The sequence below is a fragment of the Heterodontus francisci genome, unplaced genomic scaffold (assembly GCF_036365525.1).
Source record: "Heterodontus francisci isolate sHetFra1 unplaced genomic scaffold, sHetFra1.hap1 HAP1_SCAFFOLD_570, whole genome shotgun sequence".
NCBI classification, from domain to species: Eukaryota; Metazoa; Chordata; class Chondrichthyes; order Heterodontiformes; family Heterodontidae; genus Heterodontus; species Heterodontus francisci.
In genome coordinates this window covers 845526-871026 of record NW_027141150.1, presented here as the reverse complement: position 1 = coordinate 871026, position 25501 = coordinate 845526, and the positions used below count along the sequence as shown (strand labels likewise).

Sequence of the window (25501 nt, the reverse complement as noted above, 5' to 3'; positions counted from 1 at the left end):
CGTAAATGACTAACGAAAGTCTTTGTTCGAAAAAAAAATCCCTTTTTGTGTTACAATAAACACAGAACAATGGAAACGGAATAGATTCAGAACCCAGGAGATTCAATGGGGGAAATGCAGACTGCTTTGTTGAATAAAAGATTTGCAAATCTGGTCGGAAGGTTTCAACTTCTGCATTTCGGAGAATGGTGCAACTTCTCCCTTTCTGGAAGAGAAATGAGTCTGAAAATAGAATGAGGCGTCTGTGTTTCAGTCTATGTGCGTGTTGTTGATAAGATGAGTACAGAGTAAAGGCAATTTGTTGTGTTCTGCTTGAGAACGGACTGGGTGTCCATTCATTGTGGTATCGAGATGTTCTGTTGGGTTGAGATTAACCTCATCCCAGTCATAGAGGATCCAGTATTTCCAAGGTAGATTCGGAAATCTTGACCAAGTCGGGGCGGTGGGGCCCTTTACACGCGGACCGGCACCGGCCAGTGGGACGTCAGTCAACCTGGTGTTGAATAATCAAGTGTCACGCGATCAGAATTCACCCAATCAGAATTCACGCAATCAACAGTCGTGGGATCAAGAATCACGCCATTAGAATTCACGCAGTCAGGAATTCACGCAATCAGAATTCACGCGGTCAGAAATTCACGCAATCAGGGATCATGGGATCTGACATTCCGCCATCAGATGGCGTGCGATCTGATGAGAACAACGGCAAGTGGATTTATCAAGCACCTCTGACTTAATAAAGGCACGTTATCAGTAAATGTTAGACCCTGAGCTCAGTCGGGAGATATCAGGAACGGACGATTAAAAGCACGGTCAAAGAGATCAGTTTTAAGAAGTGTCGTAAAGAAGAGAGAGAGAGAGAGAGAGTTTTGAGGTTTAGGGAGGGAAATGCAGAACTTAGGGACCCAGGAGAGAGAGAGATTGGAGGGGGCGGGGGGGTGGGGAGAAGAGAAGGCAGAGGGGAGGAGCGAGGATGGGACAGAGGGTGTGAACAAGAGGGGGAGTCTCCTTGGCTGTTTTCAGTCCTGTTTCCTATCTCTCCACCTCAAGGTCTCTCACACTTTCTCCTCCTCCCCTCCGAGCTCACATCACAGACGGTCTCCTCCAGCAACAGGAAGACAGGACTCGCACAGATTTTCCCCAGATCTCCCAAAGCAGATTTTCTGAGGCTCACTCCTCCTCTCCTCTGCACGGATCTCCCACCTCCTGCTGTGATCTGACTGAGTGCGGGATCTCTCTGTGCAATTGTAAGTTTCCATTCCTTGACCAGATTAATTTTTATAATCTCCCGACTCTCTCTCTCTCTGTCTCTCTCTGTCTCTGTCTCCCTCTCTGTCTGTCTATCTCTCTGTCTGTCTCTCTGTCTGTCTCTGTCTCTCTCTCTCTCTCCACCCCTCCCTCTCGCTCTCTCTCTTTGTCTGTCTGTCTGTCTCTCTCTCTCTCTCTGTGTCTCTCTCTCTCTCTCTGTCTGTCTCTATCTCTCTCTCTCTCCGTCTCTCTCTCTCTGTCTCTGTCTGTCTCTCTAAATCCCTGAAAGTTGCCACCCAGGTTAATCGGGCTGTTAAGAAGGCATATGGTGTGTTAGCTTTTATTAGTAGGGGGATCGAGTTTCGGAGCCACGAGGTCATGCTGCAGCTGTACAAAACTCTGGTGAGACCGCAGCTGGAGTATTGCGTGCAGTTCTGGTCACCGCATTATAGGAAGGATGTGGAAGCTTTGGAAAGGGTGCAGAGGAGATTTACTAGGATGTTGCCTGGTATGGAGGGAAGGTCTTACGAGGAAAGGCTGAGGGACTTGAGGTTGTTTTCGTTAGAGAGAAGGAGGAGGAGAGGTGACTTAATAGAGACATATAAGATAATCAGAGAGTTAGATAGGGTGGATAGTGAGAGTCTTTTTCCTCGGATGGTGATGGCAAACACGAGGGGACATAGCTTTAAGTTGAGGGGTGATAGATATAGGACAGATGTCAGAGGTAGTTTCTTTACTCAGAGAGTAGTAGGGGCGTGGAACGCCCTGCCTGCAACAGTAGTAGACTCGCCAACTTTAAGGGCATTTAAGTGGTCATTGGATAGACATATGGATGAAAATGGAATAGTTTAGGTCAGATGGTTTCACAGGTCGGCACAACATCGAGGGCCGAAGGGCCTGTACTGCGCTGTAATGTTCTCTGTTCTATGTTATATGTCGCTCTCTATCTCTCTCTCTGTCCCTCTCTCTCTCTCTCTCTCCTCTGTCTCTGTCTCTCTCGCTCCCTCTGTTTCCCGCTCAATCTCTCTCTCTTTCTCTCTCTCTCATTCTCTCTCTCTCTGCCCCTCTCTCTCTCTCCCTTTCTCTCTCTCTCTCTTTCTTTCTGTCTCTCTCTCTCTCTCTCTCTCTCATTCTCTCTCTCTCTGCCCCTCTCTCTTTCTCTCTCTATCACTCTCTATCTCCCTCTCTCTCGATCTCTCTCTCTCACTCTCTCTCTTTCTCCCTCTCTCTCTCACACCCTCTCTGTCTCTTTCATACACAATGTGTAAAAGAGATGTAATATTTTGGAACCTCTTTTTATAAAATTGATGATGTTAGTTGAGGGTTAAATATTTTCCCAAGGACACCGGGAGAACCTGCCCCCTCAAACGTTCCAATAGAGGTCGTGGAAACTTTTAGATCCACCTGAGAAGGGCAGACGGGGCCCACAGTTTAACGTCTTGTCTGAAAGATGGCCACTCTGAGAGGCAGGATTCCCTCAGTACTGACCCTCCGACAGTGAGGCACTCCCTCAGTACTGATCATCCGACAGTACGGCACTCCCTCAGTACTGACCCTCCGACAGTGCGGCTCTCCCTCAGTACTGACCCTCCGACAGTGCGGCACTCCCTCAGTACTGACCCTCCGACAGTGCGGCACTCCCTCAGTACTGACCCTCCGACAGTGCGGCTCTCCCTCAGTACTGACCCTCCGACAGTGCGGCTCTCCCTCAGTACTGACCCTCCGACAGTGCGGCACTCCCTCAGTACTGACCCTCCGACAGTGCGGCACTCCCTCAGTACTGACCCTCCGACAGTGAGGCACTCCCTCAGTGGTGACCCTCCGACAGTGCGGCTCTCCCTCAGTACTGACCCTCCGACAGTGCGGCACTCCCTTAGTACTGACCCTCCGACAGTGCGGCACTCCCTCAGTACTGACCCTCCGACAGTGAGGCACTCCCTCAGTGGTGACCCTCCGACAGTGCGGCTCTCCCTCAGTACTGACCCTCCGACAGTGCGGCTCTCCCTCAGTAATAACCCTCCGACAGTGCGGCACTCACTCATCACTGACCCTCCGACAGTGCGGCACTCCCTCAGTACTGACCCTCCGACAGTGAGGCACTCCCTCAGTACTGACCCTCCGACAGTGCGGCACTCCCTCAGTACTGATCCTCCGACAGTGCGGTGCTCCCTCAGTACTGACCCTCCGACAGTGTGGCACTCCCTCAGTACTGACCCTCCGACAGTGCGGTGCTCCCTCAGTACTGACCCACCGACAGTGCGGCACTCCCTCAGTACTGACCCTCCGACAGTGCGGTGCTCCCTCAGTACTGACCCTCCGACAGTGTGGCACTCCCTCAGTACTGACCCTCCGACAGTACGGCGCTCCCTCAGTACTGACACTCCGACAGTGCGGCGCTCCCTCAGTACTGACACTCCGACAGTGCGGCACTCCCTCAGTACTGACCCTCCGACAGTGCAGCCCACCCTCAGTACTGACACTCCGATAGTGCGGCACTCCGAGTACTGACCCTCCGACAGTGCGGAGCTCCCTCAGTACTGACCCTCCGACATTGCGGAGCTCCCTCAGTACTGACCCTCCGACAGTGTGGCACTCCCTCAGTACTGACCCTCCAACAGTACGGCGCTCCCTCAGTACTGACACTCCGACAGTGCGGCACTCCCTCAGTACTGACCCTCCGACAGTGCGGCCCACCCTCAGTACTGACACTCCGATAGTGCGGCACTCCGAGTACTGACCCTCCGACAGTGCGGAGCTCCCTCAGTACTGAACCTCCGACAGTGCATACTCCCTCAGTACTGACCCTCCCAAAGTACGGCACTCCCTCAGTACTGAACCTCCGACTGTGCAGAGCTCCCTCAGTACTGACCCTCCGACAGTGCGGCGCTCCCTCAGTACTGACACTCCGACAGTGCGGCACTCCCTCAGTACTGACCCTCCGACAGTGCGGCCCACCCTCAGTACTGACACTCCGATAGTGCGGCACTCCGAGTACTGACCCTCCGACAGTGCGGAGCTCCCTCAGTACTGAACCTCCGACAGTGCATACTCCCTCAGTACTGACCCTCCCAAAGTACGGCACTCCCTCAGTACTGAACCTCCGACAGTGTGGCGCTCCCTCAGTACTGACCCTCCGACAGTGCGGCACTCCCTCAGTGCTGACCCTCCGACAGTGCGGCACTCCCTCAGTACTGACCCTCCGACAGTGCGGCTCTCCCTCAGTACTGAACCTCCGACAGTGCGGCATTCCCTCAGTAATAACCCTCCGACAGTGCGGCACTCACTCATCACTGACCCTCCGACAGTGCGGAGCTCCCTCAGTACGGACCCTCCGACAGTGCGGCGCTCCCTCAGTCCTGACCCTCCGACAGTGCGGAGCTCCCTCAGTACTGACCCTCCAACAGAGCGGCGCTCCCTCTGATCTGCCCCTCCATCAGAGCGGAGCTCCCTCAGTTCTGACCCTCCGACAGTACGGCACGCATTCAGTACTGACCCTCCGACAATGCGGAGGTCCCTCAATACTGACCCTCCGACAGTGCGGCACTCCCTCAGTACTGACCCTCTGACATTGCGGAGCTCCCTCAGTACTGACCCTCCGACAGAACGGCACTCCCTCAGTACTGACACTCCGACAGAGCGGAGCTCCCTCAGTACTGACACTCCGACAGTGCGGAGCTCCCTCAGTACTGACCCTCCGACAGTGCAGCCCACCCTCAGTACTGACCCTCCGACAGTGAGGAGCTCCCTCAGTACTGACCCTCTGACAGTGCGGCACACCCTCAGTCCTGACCATCTGACATTGCGGAGCTCCCTCAGTACTGACCCTCCGACAGGGCGGCACTCCCTCAGTACTGAACCTCCAACAGTGCGGCTCTCCCTCAGCACTGACCCTCCGACAGTACGGCACTCCCTCAGTACTGACCCTCCGACAGTGCATCTCTCCCTCAGTATTGAACCTCCGACAGTGCGGCTCTCCCTCAGTACTGACCCTCCGACAGTGCGGCACTCCCTCAGTACTGACCCTCCGACAGTGCGGCTCTCCCTCAGTATTGAACCTCCGACAGTGCGGCTCTCCCTCAGTACTGACCTTACGACAGTGCGGCACTCCCTCAGTACTGACCCTCCGACAGGACGGCACTCCCTCAGTACTGACCCTCCGACAGTGCGGCACTCCCTCAGTACTGACCCTCCGACAGTGCGGCTCTCCCTCTGTACTGACCCTCCGACAGTGCGGCTCTCCCTCAGTACTGACCCTCCGACAGTGCGGCATTCCCTCAGTACTGAATCCTCCGGAAGTGCGGAGATCCCACAGTACTGACCCTCTGTCAGTGCGGCTCTCCCTCAGTACTGACCCTCCAACAGTGCGGCACTCCCTCAGTCCTGACCCTCAGACAGTGCGGCATCCCCTCAGTACTGACCCTCCGAAAGTGTGGCGCTCCCTCGGTTCTGACCCTCCGTCAGTGCGGTCTCCCTCAGTACTGACCCTCCGACAGTGCGGAGCTCCCTCAGTACTGACCCTCTGACTGTGCAGAGCTCCCTCAGTACTGACCCTCCGACAGTGTGGCACTCCCTCAGTACTGACCCTCCGTCAGTGCGGAGCTCTCTCAGTACTGACCCTCCGACAGTGCGGCGCTCTCTCAGTACTGACCCTCCGACAGTGCGGCGCTCTCTCAGTACTGACCCTCCGACAGTGCGAAGCTCCCTCAGTATTGACCCTCCGACAGTTTGGCACTCCCTCATGACTGACCCTCCAACAGTGCAGCACTCCCTCAGTAGTGACCCTCCAACAGTGCAGCACTCCCTCAGTAGTGACCCTCCAACAGTGCAGCACTCCCTCAGTAGTGACCCTTCCACAGTGCGGCTCCCCCTCAGCCCTGACCCTCCATCAGTGCAGCGCTCCCACAGTACTGACCCACCGACAGTGCGGCACTCCCTCAGTACTGACCCTCCGACAGTGCGGCACTCCCTCAGTACTGACCCTCCGACAGTGCATCTCTCCCTCAGTACTGAACCTCAGACTGTGCGGCTCTGCCACAGTACTGACCCTACGACAGTGCGGCACTCCCTCAGTACTGACCCTCCGACAGTACGGCACTACCTCAGTACTGACCCTCTGACAGTGCGTCTCTCCCTCAGTACTGAACCTCCAACTGTGCGGCTCTGCCTCAGTACTGACCCTCCGACAGTGCGGCACTCCCTCAGTACTGACCCTCCCACAGTGCAGCACTACCTCAGTACTGAACATCCGACAGTGCGGCGCTCTCTCAGTACTGACCCTCCGACAGTGCGGCGCACCCTCAGTAGTGACCCTCCGACAGTGCGGCGCTCTCTCAGTACTGACCCTCCCACAGTGCGGAGCTCCCTCAGTACTGACCCTCCCACAGTGCGGAGCTTCCTCAGTACTGAACCTCTGAGAGTGCGGAGCTCCCTCAGTGCTGACCATCCGACTGTGCAGAGCTCCCTCATTACTGACCCTCCGACAGTGCAGCTCTCCCTCAGTACTGACCCTCCGACAGTGCGGCTCTCCCTCAGTACTGACCCTCCGACAGTGCGCCTCTCCCTCAGTACTGACCCTCCGACAGTGCGGCACTCCTTCAGTACTGACCCTCCGACATTGCGTCTCTCCCTCAGTATTGACCCTCAGTCAGTGCGGCTCTCCCTCAGTACTGACCCTCCGACAGTGCGGAGCTTCCTCAGTGCTGACCCTCTGAGATTACGGCACTCCCTCAGGACTGACCCTCCGACAGTGCGGCACTCCCTCAGTACTGACCCTCCGAACGTGCGGAGCACCCTCGGTACTGACCCTACGACAGTGCGGCTCTCCCTCAGTACTGACCCTCCGACAGTGCGGCACTCCCTCACTACTGACCCTCCGTCAGTGCGGCTCTCCCTCAGTACTGAACCGCCGACTGTGAGGAGCTCCCTCAGTACTGACCCTCTGAGAGTGCCGAGCTCCCTCAGTACTGACCCTCCTACAGTGCGGCACTCCCTCACTACTGACCCTCCGTCAGTGCGGCTCTCCCTCAGTACTGAACCGCCGACTGTGAGGAGCTCCCTCAGTACTGACCCTCCGACAGTGCGGCACTCCCTCAGTGCTGACCCTCCGACAATCCGGCTCTTCCTCAGTACTGACCCTCCAACTGTGCGGCACTCCCTCATGACTGACCCTCCGACAGTGCGGCGCTCTCTCAGTACTGACCCTCCGACAGTGCGAAGCTCCCTCAGTATTGACCCTCCGACAGTTTGGCACTCCCTCATGACTGACCCTCCAACAGTGCAGCACTCCCTCAGTAGTGACCCTCCAACAGTGCAGCACTCCCTCAGTAGTGACCCTCCAACAGTGCAGCACTCCCTCAGTAGTGACCCTTCCACAGTGCGGCTCCCCCTCAGCCCTGACCCTCCATCAGTGCAGCGCTCCCACAGTACTGACCCACCGACAGTGCGGCACTCCCTCAGTACTGACCCTCCGACAGTGCGGAGCTTCCTCAGTACTGACCCTCTGAGATTACGGCACTCCCTCAGGACTGACCCTCCGACAGTGCGGCACTCCCTCAGTACTGACCCTCCGAACGTGCGGAGCACCCTCGGTACTGACCCTACGACAGTGCGGCTCTCCCTCAGTACTGACCCTCCGACAGTGCGGCACTCCCTCACTACTGACCCTCCATCAGTGTGGCTCTCCCTCAGTACTGAACCGCCGACTGTGAGGAGCTCCCTCAGTACTGACCCTCTGAGAGTGCCGAGCTCCCTCAGTACTGACCCTCCTACAGTGCGGCACTCCCTCACTACTGACCCTCCGTCAGTGCGGCTCTCCCTCAGTACTGAACCGCCGACTGTGAGGAGCTCCCTCAGTACTGACCCTCCGACAGTGCGGCACTCCCTCAGTGCTGACCCTCCGACAATCCGGCTCTTCCTCAGTACTGACCCTCCAACTGTGCGGCACTCCCTCATGACTGACCCTCCGACAGTGCGGCGCTCTCTCAGTACTGACCCTCCGACAGTGCGAAGCTCCCTCAGTATTGACCCTCCGACAGTTTGGCACTCCCTCATGACTGACCCTCCAACAGTGCAGCACTCCCTCAGTAGTGACCCTCCAACAGTGCAGCACTCCCTCAGTAGTGACCCTCCAACAGTGCAGCACTCCCTCAGTAGTGACCCTTCCACAGTGCGGCTCCCCCTCAGCCCTGACCCTCCATCAGTGCAGCGCTCCCACAGTACTGACCCACCGACAGTGCGGCACTCCCTCAGTACTGACCCTCCGACAGTGCATCTCTCCCTCAGTACTGAACCTCAGACTGTGCGGCTCTGCCACAGTACTGACCCTACGACAGTGCGGCACTCCCTCAGTACTGACCCTCCGACAGTACGGCACTACCTCAGTACTGACCCTCTGACAGTGCGTCTCTCCCTCAGTACTGAACCTCCAACTGTGCGGCTCTGCCTCAGTACTGACCCTCCGACAGTGCGGCACTCCCTCAGTACTGACCCTCCCACAGTGCAGCACTACCTCAGTACTGAACATCCGACAGTGCGGCGCTCTCTCAGTACTGACCCTCCGACAGTGCGGCGCACCCTCAGTAGTGACCCTCCGACAGTGCGGCGCTCTCTCAGTACTGACCCTCCCACAGTGCGGAGCTCCCTCAGTACTGACCCTCCCACAGTGCGGAGCTCCCTCAGTGCTGACCATCCGACTGTGCAGAGCTCCCTCATTACTGACCCTCCGACAGTGCAGCTCTCCCTCAGTACTGACCCTCCGACAGTGCGGCTCTCCCTCAGTACTGACCCTCCGACAGTGCGCCTCTCCCTCAGTACTGACCCTCCGACAGTGCGGCACTCCTTCAGTACTGACCCTCCGACATTGCGTCTCTCCCTCAGTATTGACCCTCAGTCAGTGCGGCTCTCCCTCAGTACTGACCCTCCGACAGTGCGGAGCTTCCTCAGTGCTGACCCTCTGAGATTACGGCACTCCCTCAGGACTGACCCTCCGACAGTGCGGCACTCCCTCAGTACTGACCCTCCGAACGTGCGGAGCACCCTCGGTACTGACCCTACGACAGTGCGGCTCTCCCTCAGTACTGACCCTCCGACAGTGCGGCACTCCCTCACTACTGACCCTCCGTCAGTGCGGCTCTCCCTCAGTACTGAACCGCCGACTGTGAGGAGCTCCCTCAGTACTGACCCTCCGACAGTGCGGCGCTCCCTCAGTACTGACCCTCCGACAGTGCGGCGCTCCCTCAGTACTGACCCTCCGACAGTGCGGCGCTCCCTCAGTACTGACCCTCCGACAGTGCGGCGCTCCCTCAGTACTGACCCTCCGACAGTGCGGCGCTCCCTCAGTACTGACCCTCCGACAGTGCGGAGCTCCCTCAGTACTGACCCTCCGACTGTGCAGAGCTCCCTCAGTACTGACCCTCGGACAGTGCGGCACTCCCTCAGTACTGACCCTCTGACAGTGCGGCGCTCCCTCAGTACTGACCCTCCAACAGTGCGGAGCTCCATCAGTACTGACCCTCCGACTGTGCAGAGCTCCCTCAGTACTGACCCTCGACAGTGCGGCACTCCCTCATGACTGACCCTCCAACAGCGCGGTGCTCCCTCAGTACTGACCCGCCGACAGTGCGGCACTCCCTCAGTACTGACCCTCCGACAGTGCGGAGCTCCCTCAGTACTGACCCTCCGACAGTGCGGCACTCCCTCAGTACTGACCCTCCGACAGTACGGTACTCCCTCAGTTATGACCCTCCGACATTGCGTCTCTCCCTCAGTACTGACCCTCCGACAGTGCGGTGGTCCTTCAGTACTGACCCTCCGAAAGTGCGGAGCACCCTCGGTACTGACCCTACGACAGTGCGGCTCTCCCTCAACACTGACCCTCCGACAGTGCGGCACTCCCTCAGTACTGACCCTCCGATAGTACGGTACTCCCTCAGTACTGACCCTCCGACAGTGCGTCTCTCCCTCAGTACTGCCCCTCCGACAGTGCGGAGCTCCCTCAGTACTGACCCTCCGACAGTGCGTCTCTCCCTCAGTACTGACCCTCCGACAGTGCGTCTCTCCCTCAGTACTGAACCTCCGACAGTGCGGCTCTCCCTCAGTACTGACCCTCCGACAGTGCGGCACTCCCTCAGTACTGACCCTCCGACAGTGCGGCACTCCCTCAGTACTGACCCTCCGACAGTGCGTCTCTCCCTCAGTACTGAACCTCCGACAGTGCGGCTCTCCCTCAGTACTGACCCTCCGACAGTACGGCACTCCCTCAGTACTGACCCTCCGATAGTACGGTACTCCCTCAATACTGACCCTCCGACAGTGCGTCTCTCCCTCAGTACTGACCCTCCGACAGTGCGGAGCTTCCTCAGTACTGACCCTCTGTGATTACGGCACTCCCTCAGTACTGACCCTCCGACAGTGCGGCGGTCCTTCAGTACTGACCCTCCGAAAGTGCGGAGCACCCTCGGTACTGACCCTACGACAGTGCGGCACTCCCTCAGTACTGACCCTCCGATAGTACGGTACTCCCTCAATACTGACCCTCCGACAGTGCGTCTCTCCCTCAGTACTGAACCTCCGACAGTGCGGCTCTCCCTCAGTACTGACCCTCCGACAGTGCGGCACTCCCTCAGTACTGACCCTCCGATAGTACGGTACTCCCTCAATACTGACCCTCCGACAGTGCGTCTCTCCCTCAGTACTGACCCTCTGAGAGTGCGGAGCTACCTCAGTACTGAGCCTCCGACAGTGCGGCTCTCCCTCAGTACTGACCCTCTGTCAGTGCGGCGCTCCCTCAGTACTGACCCTCCGACAGTGCGGCTCTCCCTCAGTACTGACCCTCCGTCAGTGTGGCTCTCCCTCCGTACTGACCCTCCGACAGTGCGGCACTCCCTCAGTACTAACCCTCAATCAGTGCGGCGCTCCCTCAGTACTGACCCTCCGACAGTGCAGCACTCCCTCAGTACTGACCCTCCGACAGTGTGGCTCTCCCTCAGTACTGACCCTCCGACAGTGCGGCTCTCCCTCAGTACTGACCCTCCGACAGTGCGGCACTCCCTCAGTACTGACCCTCCGACAGTGCAGCTCTCCCTCAGTACTGACCCTCCGACTGTGCAGAGCTCCCTCAGTACTGACCCTCCGACAGTGCGGCACTCCCTCAGTACTGACTCTCTGACAGTGCGGCGCTCCCTCAGTACTGACCCTCCGACAGTGCGGCACTCCCTCAGTACTGACTCTCTGACAGTGCGGCGCTCCCTCAGTACTGACCCTCTGAGAGTGCGGAGCTACCTCAGTACTGACCCTCTGTCAGTGCGGCGCTCCCTCAATACTGACCCTCCGACAGTGCGGCTCTCCCTCAGTACTGACCCTCCGTCAGTGTGGCTCTCCCTCCGTACTGACCCTCCGACAGTGCGGCACTCCCTCAGTACTAACCCTCAATCAGTGCGGCGCTCCCTCAGTACTGACCCTCCGACAGTGCAGCACTCCCTCAGTACTGACCCTCCGACAGTGTGGCTCTCCCTCAGTACTGACCCTCCGACAGTGCGGCTCTCCCTCAGTACTGACCCTCCGACAGTGCGGCACTCCCTCAGTACTGACCCTCCGACAGTGCAGCTCTCCCTCAGTACTGACCCTCCGACAGTGCGGCACTCCCTCAGTACTGACCCTCCGACAGTGCAGCTCTCCCTCAGTACTGAAACCTCCGGCAGTGCGGCTCTCCCTCAGTACTGACCCTCCGACAGTGCGGCACTCCCTCAGTGCTGACCCTCCGACAATCCGGCTCTTCCTCAGTACTGACCCTCCAACTGTGCGGCACTCCCTCATGACTGACCCTCCAACAGTGAGGCACTCCCTCAGTACTGACCCTCCGACAGTGCATCTCTCCCTCAGTACTGACCATCCGACAGTGCGGCACTCCCTCATGACTGACCCTCCAACAGTGAGGCACTCCCTCAGTACTGATCCTCCGACAGTGCAGCTCTCCCTCAGTACTGACCCTCCAACAGTGCAGCTCTCCCTCAGTACTGAAACCTCCGGAAGTGCGGCACTCCCTCAGTACTGACCCTCCGACAGTGCGGCGCTCCCTCAGTACTGACCCCCCGACAGTGCGGCGCTCCCTCAGTACTGACCCTCCGACAGTGCGGCACTCCCTCAGTACTGACTCTCTGACAGTGCGGCGCTCCCTCAGTACTGACCCTCCGACAGTGCGGCACTCCCTCAGTACTGACCCTCCGACAGTGCGGCGCTCCCTCAGTACTGACCCTCCGACAGTGCGGCACTCCCTCAGTACTGACTCTCTGACAGTGCGGCGCTCCCTCAGTACTGACCCTCCGACAGTGCGGCACTCCCTCAGTACTGACCCTCCGACAGTGCGGCGCTCCCTCAGTACTGACCCTCCGACAGTGCGGCACTCCCTCAGTACTGACCCTCCGACAGTGCGGCACTCCCTCAGTACTGACCCTCCGACAGTGCGGCACTCCCTCAGTACTGACCCTCCGACAGTGAGGCACTCCCTCAGTACTGACCCTCCGACAGTGCAGCTCTCCCTCAGTACTGACCCTCCGACAGTGCAGCTCTCCCTCAGTACTGAAACCTCCGGCAGTGCGGCACTCCCTCAGTACTGACCCTCCGACAGTGGGGCGCTCCCTCAGTACTGACCCCCCGACAGTGCGGCGCTCCCTCAGTACTGACCCTCCGACAGTGCGGCACTCCCTCAGTACTGACCCTCCGACAGTGCGGCACTCCCTCAGTACTGACCCTCCGACAGTGCGGCACTCCCTCAGTACTGACCCTCCGACAGTGCGGCACTCCCTCAGTACTGACCCTCCGACAGTGCGGCACTCCCTCAGTACTGACCCTCCGACAGTGCGGCACTCCCTCAGTACTGACCCTCCGACTGTGCGGCGCTCCCTCAGTACTGACCCTCCAACAGTGAGGCACTCCCTCAGTACTGACCCTCCAACTGTGCGGCTCTCCCTCAGTACTGACCCTCCAACAGTGAGGCACTCCCTCAGTACTGACCCTCCGACAGTGCAGCACTCCCTCAGTACTGACCCTCCGACAGTGTGGCTCTCCCTCAGTACTGACCCTCCGACAGTGCGGCTCTCCCTCAGTACTGACCCTCCGACAGTGCGGCACTCCCTCAGTACTGACCCTCCGACAGTGCAGCTCTCCCTCAGTACTGACCCTCCGACAGTGCGGCACTCCCTCAGTACTGACCCTCCGACAGTGCAGCTCTCCCTCAGTACTGAAACCTCCGGCAGTGCGGCTCTCCCTCAGTACTGACCCTCCGACAGTGCGGCACTCCCTCAGTGCTGACCCTCCGACAATCCGGCTCTTCCTCAGTACTGACCCTCCAACTGTGCGGCACTCCCTCATGACTGACCCTCCAACAGTGAGGCACTCCCTCAGTACTGACCCTCCGACAGTGCATCTCTCCCTCAGTACTGACCATCCGACAGTGCGGCACTCCCTCATGACTGACCCTCCAACAGTGAGGCACTCCCTCAGTACTGACCCTCCGACAGTGCAGCTCTCCCTCAGTACTGACCCTCCAACAGTGCAGCTCTCCCTCAGTACTGAAACCTCCGGCAGTGCGGCACTCCCTCAGTACTGACCCTCCGACAGTGCGGCGCTCCCTCAGTACTGACCCCCCGACAGTGCGGCGCTCCCTCAGTACTGACCCTCCGACAGTGCGGCACTCCCTCAGTACTGACTCTCTGACAGTGCGGCGCTCCCTCAGTACTGACCCTCCGACAGTGCGGCACTCCCTCAGTACTGACCCTCCGACAGTGCGGCGCTCCCTCAGTACTGACCCTCCGACAGTGCGGCACTCCCTCAGTACTGACTCTCTGACAGTGCGGCGCTCCCTCAGTACTGACCCTCCGACAGTGCGGCACTCCCTCAGTACTGACCCTCCGACAGTGCGGCGCTCCCTCAGTACTGACCCTCCGACAGTGCGGCACTCCCTCAGTACTGACCCTCCGACAGTGCGGCACTCCCTCAGTACTGACCCTCCGACAGTGCGGCACTCCCTCAGTACTGACCCTCCAACAGTGAGGCACTCCCTCAGTACTGACCCTCCGACAGTGCAGCTCTCCCTCAGTACTGACCCTCCGACAGTGCAGCTCTCCCTCAGTACTGAAACCTCCGGCAGTGCGGCACTCCCTCAGTACTGACCCTCCGACAGTGGGGCGCTCCCTCAGTACTGACCCCCCGACAGTGCGGCGCTCCCTCAGTACTGACCCTCCGACAGTGCGGCACTCCCTCAGTACTGACCCTCCGACAGTGCGGCACTCCCTCAGTACTGACCCTCCGACAGTGCGGCACTCCCTCAGTACTGACCCTCCGACAGTGCGGCACTCCCTCAGTACTGACCCTCCGACAGTGCGGCACTCCCTCAGTACTGACCCTCCGACTGTGCGGCGCTCCCTCAGTACTGACCCTCCAACAGTGAGGCACTCCCTCAGTACTGACCCTCCAACTGTGCGGCTCTCCCTCAGTACTGACCCTCCGACAGTGCAGCACTCCCTCAGTACTGACCCTCCGACAGTGAGGCACTCCCTCAGTACTGACCCTCCGACAGTGCGGCTCTCGCTCAGTACTGACCCTCCGACAGTGCGACGCTCCCTCAATACTGACCCTCCGACCGTGCGGCTCTCCCTCAGTACTGACCCTCAGACAGTGCGGCACTCCCTCAGTACTGACCCTCCGACTTGCGTCTCTCCCTCAGTATTGACCCTCCGTCAGTGGGGCTCTCCCTTAGTACTGACCCTCCGACAGTGCGGCTCTCCCTCAGTACTGACCCTCCGACAGTGCAGCTCTCCCTCAGTACTGACCCTCAGACAGTGCGGCACTCCCTCAGTACTGACCCTCCGACTTGCGTCTCTCCCTCAGTATTGACCCTCCGTCAGTGGGGCTCTCCCTCAGTACTGACCCTCCGACAGTGCGGCACTCCCTCAATACTGACTCTCCGACATTGCGGCTCTCCCTCAGTACTGACCCTCCGACAATGCGGCTCTTCCTCAGTACTGACCCTCCGACTGTGCGGCTCTCCCTCAGTACTGACCCTCCGACAATGCGGCTCTTCCTCAGTACTGACCCTCCGACAGTGCGGCTCTCCCTCAGTACTGACCCTGCGACAGTGCGGCGCTCCCTCAGTACTGACCCTCCGACAGTGCGGCGCTCCCTCAGTACTGACCCTCCGACAGTGCGGCTCTCCCTCAGTACTGACCCTCCGACTGTGCAGAGCTCCCTCAGTACTGACCCTCCGACAGTGCGGCACTCCCTCATGACTGTCCCTCCGTCAGTGAGGCTCTCCCTCAGTACTGACCCTCCGACTGTGCAGAGCTCCCTCAGTACTGACCCTCCGACAGTGCGGCACTCCCTCATGACTGACCCTCCAACAGTGAGGCACTCCCTCAGTACTGACCCTCCGACAGTGCATCTCTCCCTCAGTACTGACCCTGCGACAGTGCGGCGCTCCCTCAGTACTGACCCTCTGAGAGTGCGGAGCTCCCTCAATACTGACCCTCCGACAGTGCGGCACTCCCTCAGTACTGAACCTCCAACTGTGCGGCTCTGCCTCAGTACTGACCCTCCGACAGTGCGGCACTCCCTCAGTACTGACCCTCCGACAGTACGGCACTACCTCAGTACTGACCCTCTGACAGTGCGTCTCTCCCTCAGTACTGAACCTCCAACTGTGCGGCTCTGCCTCAGTACTAACCCTCCGACAGTGCGGCACTCCCTCAGTACTGACCCTCCCACAGTGCAGCACTACCTCAGTACTAACTCTCCGACAGTGCGGCGCTCTCTCAGTACTGACCCTCCGACAGTGCGGAGCTTCCTCAGTACTGACCCCCCCACAGTGCGGAGCTTCCTCAGTACTGACCCTCTGAGAGTGCGGAGCTCCCTCAGTGCTGACCATCCGTCAGTGCGGCGCTCTCTCAGTGCTGACCATCCGTCAGTGCGGCGCTCTCTCAGTACTGACCCTCCCACAGTGCGGAGCTTCCTCCGTACTGACCCTCTGAGAGTGCGGAGCTCCCTCAGTGCTGACCATCCGTCAGTGCGGCTCTGCCTCAGTACTGAACCTCCGACAGCGCGGAGCTCCCTCTGTACTGACCCTCCGACTGTGCAGAGCTCCCTCAGTACTGACCCTCCGACAGTGCGCCACTCCCTCAGTACTGACCCTCCGACAGTGCAGCTCTCCCTCAGTACTGACCCTCCGACAGTGCAGCTCTCCCTCAGTACTGACCCTCCGACAGTGCGGCTCTCCCTCAGTACTGACCCTCCAACAGTGCGCCTCTCCCTCAGTACTGACCCTCCGACAGTGCGCCTCTCCCTCAGTACTGACCCTCAGACAGTGCGGCACTCCTTCAGTACTGACCCTCCGACATTGCGTCTCTCCCTCAATATTGACCCTCAGTCAGTGCGGCTCTCCCTCAGTACTGACCCTCCGACAGTGCGGAGCTTCCTCAGTGCTGACCCTCTGAGATTACGGCACTCCCTCAGGACTGACCCTCCGACAGTGCGGCGCTCCCTCAGTACTGACCCTCCGAACGTGCGGAGCACCCTCGGTACTGACCCTACGACAGTGCGGCTCTCCCTCAGTACTGACCCTCCGACAGTGCGGCACTCCCTCAGTACTGACCCTCCGACAGTACGGTACTCCCTCAGTACTGACCCTCCGACAGTGCGCCTCTCCCTCAGTACTGACCCTCCGACAGTGCGGTACTCCCTCAGGACTGAAACCTCCGGAAGTGCGGCACTCCATGAGGACTGACCCTCTGAGAGTGCCGAGCTCCCTCAGTACTGACCCTCCGACAGTGCGGCGCTCCCTCAGTACTGACCCTCCGACAGTGCGGCACTCCCTCAGTACTGACCCTCCTACAGTGCGGCACTCCCTCACTACTGACCCTCCGTCAGTGCAGCTCTCCCTCAGTACTGAACCGCCGACTGTGAGGAGCTCCCTCAGTACTGACCCTCCGACTGTGCAGAGCTCCCTCAGTACTGACCCTCCGACAGTGCGGCACTCCCTCAGTCCTGACCCTCCGACAGTGCGGCACTCCCTCAGTACTGACCCTCCGACAGTGTGGCTCTCGCTCAGTACTGACCCTCCGGCAGTGCGGCTCTCCCTCAGTACTGACCCTCCGACAGTACGGCTCTCCCTCAGTACTGACCCTCAGAAAGTGCGGCACTCCCTCAGTACTGTCCCTCCAACTTGCGTCTCTCCCTCAGTATTGACCCTCCGTCAGTGGGGCTCTCCCTCAGTACTGACCCTCCGACAGTGCGGCTCTCCCTCAGTACTGACCCTCCAACAGTGCGGCTCTCCCTCAGTACTGACCCTTCGACAGTGCGGCTCTCCCTCAGTGCTGACCCCACGACAGTGCGGCTCTCCCTCAGTACTGAAACCTCCGGAAGTGCGGCGCTCCCTCAGTACTGACCCTCCGACAGTGCGGCATTCCCTCAGTAATGACCCTCCGTCAGTGCGGAGCTCCATCAGTACTGACCCTCCGACTGTGCAGAGCTCCCTCAGTACTGACCCTCCGACAGTGCGGCACTCCCTCATGACTGACCCTCCAACAGTGCGAAGCTCCCTCAGTACTGACCCTCCGACAGTTTGGCACTCCCTCATGACTGACCCTTCGACAGTGCGAAGCTCCCTCAGTACTGACCCTCCGACAGTGAGGCACTCATTCAGTACTGACCCTCCAAAAGTGCGCAGCACCCTCGGTACTGACCCTACGACAGTGCGGCAATCCCTCAGTACTGAACCTCCGACAGTGCGGCTTTCCCTCAGTACTGACCCTCCGATAGTGCGGCACTCCCTCAGTACTGACCCTCCGACAGTGCGGCACTCCCTCAGTACTGACCCTCCGACAGTACGGTACTCCCTCAGTACTGACCCTCCGACAGTGCGGCTCTCCCTCAGTACTGAACCGCCGACTGTGAGGAGCTCCCTCAGTACTGACCCTCCGACAGTGCGGCACTCCCTCAGTACTGACCCTCCGACAGTGCGGCACTCCCTCAGTACTGACCCTCCGACAGTGCGGCACTCCCTCAGTACTGACCCTCCGACAGTGCGGCACTCCCTCAGTACTGACCCTCCGACAGTGCGGCACTCCCTCAGTACTGACCCTCCGACAGTGCGGCTCTCCCGCAGTACTGACCCTCAGACAGTGCGACGCTCCCTCTGTACTGACCCTCCGACTGTGCAGAGCTCCCTCAGTACTGAACCGCCGACTGTGAGGAGCTCCCTCAGTACTGACCCTCCGACTGTGCAGAGCTCCCTCAGTACTGACCCTCCGACAGTGCGGCACTCCCTCAGTCCTGACCCTCCGACAGTGCGGCACTCCCTCAGTACTGACCCTCCGACAGTGTGGCTCTCGCTCAGTACTTACCCTCCGGCAGTGCGGCTCTCCCTCAGTACTGACCCTCCGACAGTGCGGCGCTCCCTCAGTACTGACCCTCAGAAAGTGCGGCACTCCCTCAGTACTGTCCCTCCGACTTGCGTCTCTCCCTCAGTATTGACCCTCCATCAGTGGGGCTCTCCCTCAGTACTGACCCTCCGACAGTGCGGCACTCCCTCAGTACTGACCCTCAGAAAGTGCGGCACTCCCTCAGTACTGTCCCTCCGACTTGCGTCTCTCCCTCAGTATTGACCCTCCATCAGTGGGGCTCTCCCTCAGTACTGACCCTCCGACAGTGCGGCACTCCCTCAGTACTGACCCTCCGACAGTGCGGCTCTCCCTCAGTACTGACCCTCCGACAGTGCGGCTCTCCCTCAGTACTGACCCTCCGACAGTGCAGCTCTCCCTCAGCACTGACCCTCCGACAGTGCGGCTCTCCCTCAGTGCTGACCCTCCGACAGTGCGGCGCTCCCTCAGTACTGAAACCTCCGACAGTGCGGCTCTCCCTCAGTACTGACCCTCCGACAGTGCAGCTCTCCCTCAGCACTGACCCTCCGACAGTGCGGCTCTCCCTCAGTGCTGACCCTCCGACAGTGCAGCTCTCCCTCAGCACTGACCCTCCGACAGTGCGGCTCTCGCTCAGTACTGACCCTCCGACATTGCGGCTCTCCCTCAGTACTGACCCTCCGACAGTACGGCTCTCCCTCAGTACTGACCCTCAGAAAGTGCGGCACTCCCTCAGTACTAACCCTCCGACAGTGCGGCTCTCCCTCAGTACTAACCCTCCGACAGTGCGGCTCTCCCTCAGTACTAACCCTCCGACAGTGCGGCTCTCCCTCAGTACTAACCCTCAGACAGTACGGCTCTCCCTCAGTACTGACCCTCAGAAAGTGCGGCACTCCCTCAGTACTAACCCTCCGACAGTGCGGCTCTCCCTCAGTACTAACCCTCCGACAGTGCGGCTCTCCCTCAGTACTAACCCTCCGACAGTGCGGCTCTCCCGCAGTACTGACCCTCAGACAGTGCGGCACTCCCTCTGTACTGACCCTCCGACTGTGCGGAGCTCCCTCAGTACTGACCCACCGACAGAGCGGCACTCCCTCAGTACTGAACCTCAGACTGTGCGGCTCTGCCACAGTACTGACGCTACGACAGTGCGGCACTCCCTCAGTACTGACCCTCCGACAGTACGGCACTACCTCAGTACTGACCCTCTGACAGTGCGTCTCTCCCTCAGTACTGAACCTCCAACTGTGCGGCTCTGCCTCAGTACTGACCCTCCGACAGTGCGGCACTCCCTCAGTACTGACCCTCCCACAGTGCAGCACTACCTCAGTACTGACCCTCCGACAGTGCGGCGCTCTCTCAGTACTGACCCTCCGACAGTGCGGCGCTCCCTCAGTACTGACCCTCCGACAACGCGGCACTCCCTCAGTACTGACCCTCCCACAGTGCGGAGCTTCCTCAGTACTGACCCTCCCACAGTGCGGAGCTTCCTCAGTACTGACCCTCCGACAGTGCGGCGCTCCCTCAGTACTGACCCTCCCACAGTGCGGAGCTTCCTCAGTACTGACCCTCCGACAGTGCGGCGCTCCCCCAGTACTGACCCTCTGACAGTGCGGAGCTTCCTCAGTACTGACCCTCCCACAGTGCGGAGCTTCCTCAGTACTGACCCTCTGAGAGTGCGGAGCTCCCTCAGTGCTGACCATCCGTCAGTGCGGCTCTGCCTCAGTACTGAACCTCCGACAGCGCGGAGCTCCCTCTGTACTGACCCTCCAACTGTGCAGAGCTCCCTCATTACTGACCCTCCGACAGTGCGCCACTCCCTCAGTACTGACCCTCCGACAGTGCAGCTCTCCCTCAGTACTGACCCTCCGACAGTGCGGCTCTCCATCAGTACTGACCCTCTGACAGTGCGCCTCTCCCTCAGTACTGACCCTCAGACAGTGCGGCACTCCTTCAGTACTGACCCTCCGACATTGCGTCTCTCCCTCAATATTGACCCTCAGTCAGTGCGGCTCTCCCTCAGTACTGACCCTCCGACAGTGCGGAGCTTCCTCAGTGCTGACCCTCTGAGATTACGGCACTCCCTCAGGACTGACCCTCCGACAGTGCGGCGCTCCCTCAGTACTGACCCTCCGAACGTGCGGAGCACCCTCGGTACTGACCCTACGACAGTGCGGCACTCCCTCAGTACTGACCCTCCGACAGTGCGGCGCTCCCTCAGTACTGACCCTCCGAACGTGCGGAGCACCCTCGGTACTGACCCTCCGACAGTACGGTACTCCCTCAGTACTGACCCTCCGACAGTGCGCCTCTCCCTCAGTACTGACCCTCCGACAGTGCGGCACTCCCTCAGGACTGAAACCTCCTGAAGTGCGGCACTCCATGAGGACTGACCCTCTGAGAGTGCCGAGCTCCCTCAGTACTGACCCTCTGTCACTGCGGCGCTCCCTCAGTACTGACCCTCCGACAGTGCGGCACTCCCTCAGTACTGACCCTCCTACAGTGCGGCACTCCCTCACTACTGACCCTCCGTCAGTGCGGCTCTCCCTCAGTACTGAACCGCCGACTGTGAGGAGCTCCCTCAGTACTGACCCTCCGACTGTGCAGAGCTCCCTCAGTACTGACCCTCCGACAGTGCGGCACTCCCTCAGTCCTGACCCTCCGACAGTGCGGCACTCCCTCAGTACTGACCCTCCGACAGTGTGGCTCTCGCTCAGTACTGACCGTCCGGCAGTGCGGCTCTCCCTCAGTACTGACCCTCCGACAGTACGGCTCTCCCTCAGTACTGACCCTCAGAAAGTGCGGCACTCCCTCAGTACTGTCCCTCCGACTTGCGTCTCTCCCTCAGTATTGACCCTCCATCAGTGGGGCTCTCCCTCAGTACTGACCCTCCGACAGTGCGGCACTCCCTCAGTACTGACCCTCCGACAGTGCGGCTCTCCCTCAGTACTGACCCTCCGACAGTGCGGCTCTCCCTCAGTACTGACCCTCCGACAGTGCAGCTCTCCCTCAGCACTGACCCTGCGACAGTGCGGCACTCCCTCAGTACTGACCCTCCGACAGTGCGGCTCTCCCTCAGTACTGACCCTCCGACAGTGTGGCTCTCCCTCAGCACTGACCCTGCGACAGTGCGGCACTCCCTCAGTACTGACCCTCCGACAGTGCGGCGCTCCCTCAGTACTGAAACCTCCGGAAGTGCGGCGCTCCCTCAGTACTGACCCTCCGACAGTGCGGAGCTCCCTCAGTACTGACCCTCTGACAGTGCGGAGCTCCCTCAGTACTGACCCTCTGACAGTGCGGCATTCCCTCAGTACTGTCCCTCCGTCAGTGAGGCTCTCCCTCAGTAATGACCCTCTGTGAGTGCCGAGCTCCCTCAGTACTGACCCTCCGACAGTGCGGCATTCCCTCAGTACTGTCCCTCCGTCAGTGAGGCTCTCCCTCAGTAATGACCCTCCGACAGTGCGGCTCTCCCTCAGTACTGACCCTCCGACAGTGCGCCTCTCCCTCAGTACTGACCCTCAGTCAGTGCGGCTCTCCCTCAGTACTGACCCTCCGACATTGCGTCTCTCCCTCAGTATTGACCCTCAGTCAGTGCGGCTCTCCCTCAGTACTGACCCTCCGACAGTGCGGAGCTTCCTCAGTGCTGACCCTCTGAGATTACGGCACTCCCTCAGGACTGACCCTCCGACAGTGCGGCGCTCCCTCAGAACTGACACTCCGAACGTGCGGAGCACCCTCGGTACTGACCCTACGACAGTGCGGCTCTCCCTCAGTACTAACCCTCCGACAGTGCGGCTCTCCCTCAGTACTAACCCTCCGACAGTGCGGCTCTCCCGCAGTACTGACCCTCAGACAGTGCGGCACTCCCTCTGTACTGACCCTCCGACTGTGCAGAGCTCCCTCAGTACTGACCCACCGACAGTGCGGCACTCCCTCAGTACTGAACCTCAGACTGTGCGGCTCTGCCACAGTACTGACCCTACGACAGTGCGGCACTCCCTCAGTACTGACCCTCCGACAGTACGGCACTACCTCAGTACTGACCCTCTGACAGTGCGTCTCTCCCTCAGTACTGAACCTCCGACAGTGCGGCACTCCCTCAGTACTGACCCTCCCACAGTGCAGCACTACCTCAGTACTGACCCTCCGACAGTGCGGCGCTCTCTCAGTACTGACCCTCCGACAGTGCGGCGCTCCCTCAGTACTGACCCTCCCACAGTGCGGAGCTTCCTCAGTACTGACCCTCCCACAGTGCGGCACTCCCTCAGTACTGACCCTCCGACAGTGCGCCTCTCCCTCAGTACTGACCCTCAGACAGTGCGGCACTCCTTCAGTACTGACCCTCCGACATTGCGTCTCTCCCTCAATATTGACCCTCAGTCAGTGCGGCTCTCCCTCAGTACTGACCCTCCGACAGTGCGGAGCTTCCTCAGTGCTGACCCTCTGAGATTACGGCGCTCCCTCAGTACTGACCCTCCGAACGTGCGGAGCACCCTCGGTACTGACCCAACGACAGAGCGGCTCTCCCTCAGTACTGACCCTCCGACAGTGCGGCACTCCCTCAGTACTGACCCTCCGACAGTACGGTACTCCCTCAGTACTGACCCTCCGACAGTGCGCCTCTCCCTCTGTACTGACCCTCCGACAGTGCGGCACTCCCTCAGGACTGAAACCTCCGGAAGTGCGGCACTCCATGAGGACTGACCCTCTGAGAGTGCCGAGCTCCCTCAGTACTGACCCTCTGTCACTGCGGCGCTCCCTCAGTACTGAACCGCCGACTGTGAGGAGCTCCCTCAGTACTGACCCTCCGACTGTGCAGAGCTCCCTCAGTACTGACCCTCCGACAGTGCGGCACTCCCTCAGTCCTGACCCTCCGACAGTGCGGCACTCCCTCAGTACTGACCCTCCGACAGTGCGGCGCTCCCTCAGTACTGACCCTCCGACAGTGCGGCTCTCGCTCAGTACTGACCCTCCGGCAGTGCGGCTCTCCCTCAGTACTGACCCTCCGACAGTACGGCTCTCCCTCAGTACTGACCCTCCGACAGTGCGGCTCTCGCTCAGTACTGACCCTCCGGCAGTGCGGCTCTCCCTCAGTACTGACCCTCCGACAGTACGGCTCTCCCTCAGTACTGACCCTCAGAAAGTGCGGCACTCCCTCAGTACTGTCCCTCCGACTTGCGTCTCTCCCTCAGTATTGACCCTCCGTCAGTGGGGCTCTCCCTCAGTACTGACCCTCCGATAGTACGGTACTCCCTCAGTACTGACCCTCCGACAGTGCGGAGCTCCCTCAGTACTGACCCTCCGACAGTGCGGCTCTCCCTCAGTACTGACCCTCCGACAGTGCAGCTCTCCCTCAGTACTGACCCTCCGACAGTGCGTCTCTCCCTCAGTACTGACCCTCCGACAGTGCGGCGCTCCCTCAGTACTGACCCTCCGACAGTGCGGCGCTCTCTCAGTACTGACCCTCCGACAGTGCGGCGCTCCCTCAGTACTGTCCCTCCGACAGTGCTGCACTCACTCAGTACTGACCCTCCGAGAGTGCGACGCTCCCTCAGTACTGACCCTCCGAGAGTGCGACGCTCCCTCAGTACTGACCCTCCGAGAGTGCGGCGCTCCCTCAGTACTGACCCTCCGACAGTGCGGCGCTCCCTCAGTACTGATCCTCCGACAGTACGGTACTCCCTCAGTACTGACCCTCCGACAGTGCGTCTCTCCCTCAGTACTGACCCTCCGACAGTGCGGCGCTCCCTCAGTACTGATCCTCCGACAGTACGGTACTCCCTCAGTACTGACCCTCCGACAGTGCGTCTCTCCCTCAGTACTGACCCTCCGACAGTGCGGCGCTCCCTCAGTACTGACCCTCCGACAGTGCGGCGCTCCCTCAGTACTGATCCTCCGACAGTACGGTACTCCCTCAGTACTGACCCTCCGACAGTGCGCCTCTCCCTCTGTACTGACCCTCCGACAGTGCGGCACTCCCTCAGGACTGAAACCTCCGGAAGTGCGGCGCTCCCTCAGTACTGACCCTCCGACAGCGCGGAGCTCCCTCAGTACTGACCCTCCGACAGTGCGGCCCTCCCTCAGTACTGACCCTCCGACAGTACGGTACTCCCTCAGTACTGACCCTCCGACAGTGCGCCTCTCCCTCAGTACTGACCCTCCGACAGTGCGGCCCTCCCTCAGTACTGACCCTCCGACAGTGCGCCTCTCCCTCTGTACTGACCCTCCGACAGTGCGGCACTCCCTCAGGACTGACCCTCCGACAGTGCGGCACTCCCTCAGGACTGAAACCTCCGGACGTGCGTCTCTCCCTCAGTACTGACCCTCCGACAGTGCGGCGCTCCCTCAGTACTGACCCTCCGACAGTCCGGCGCTCCCTCAGTACTGACCATCCGACAGTGCGGCACTCACTCAGTACTGACCCTCCGACAGTGCGGCGCTCCCTCAGTACTGACCCTCCGACAGTGCGGAGCTCCCTCAGTACTGACCCTCCGACAGTACGGTACTCCCTCAGTACTGACCCTCCGACGGTGCGGAGCTCCCTCAGTACTGACCCTCCGACAGTGCGGCTCTCCCTCAGTACTGACCCTGCGACAGTGTGGCTCTCCCTCAGTACTGACCCTCCAACAGTGTGGCTCTCGCTCAGTAATGACCCTCCGACAGTGCGGCTCTCCCTCAGTACTGACCCTGCGACAGTGTGGCTCTCCCTCAGTACTGACCCTCCAACAGTGTGGCTCTCGCTCAGTAATGACCCTCCGACAGTGCGGCTCTCCCGCAGTACTGACCCTCCGACAGTGCGGCACTCCCTCAGTACTGACCCTCCGACTTTTCGGCTCTCCCTCAGTACT

The 25501-nt window shown here is 60.1% G+C and overlaps 1 protein-coding gene across 1 annotated transcript in view; it reads left to right on the top strand.

The window, feature by feature from the left end:
* The first annotated feature begins 978 nt into the window (after positions 1-978).
* Positions 979-25501, top strand: part of gjz1 (gap junction protein zeta 1) — a 39627-nt gene continuing 15104 nt past the window's right edge. The window contains exon 1 of the mRNA XM_068026715.1: positions 979-1247. The gene's annotated coding sequence lies outside the window, so the exon portion shown is untranslated. The remainder of the gene's footprint in view (positions 1248-25501) is intronic.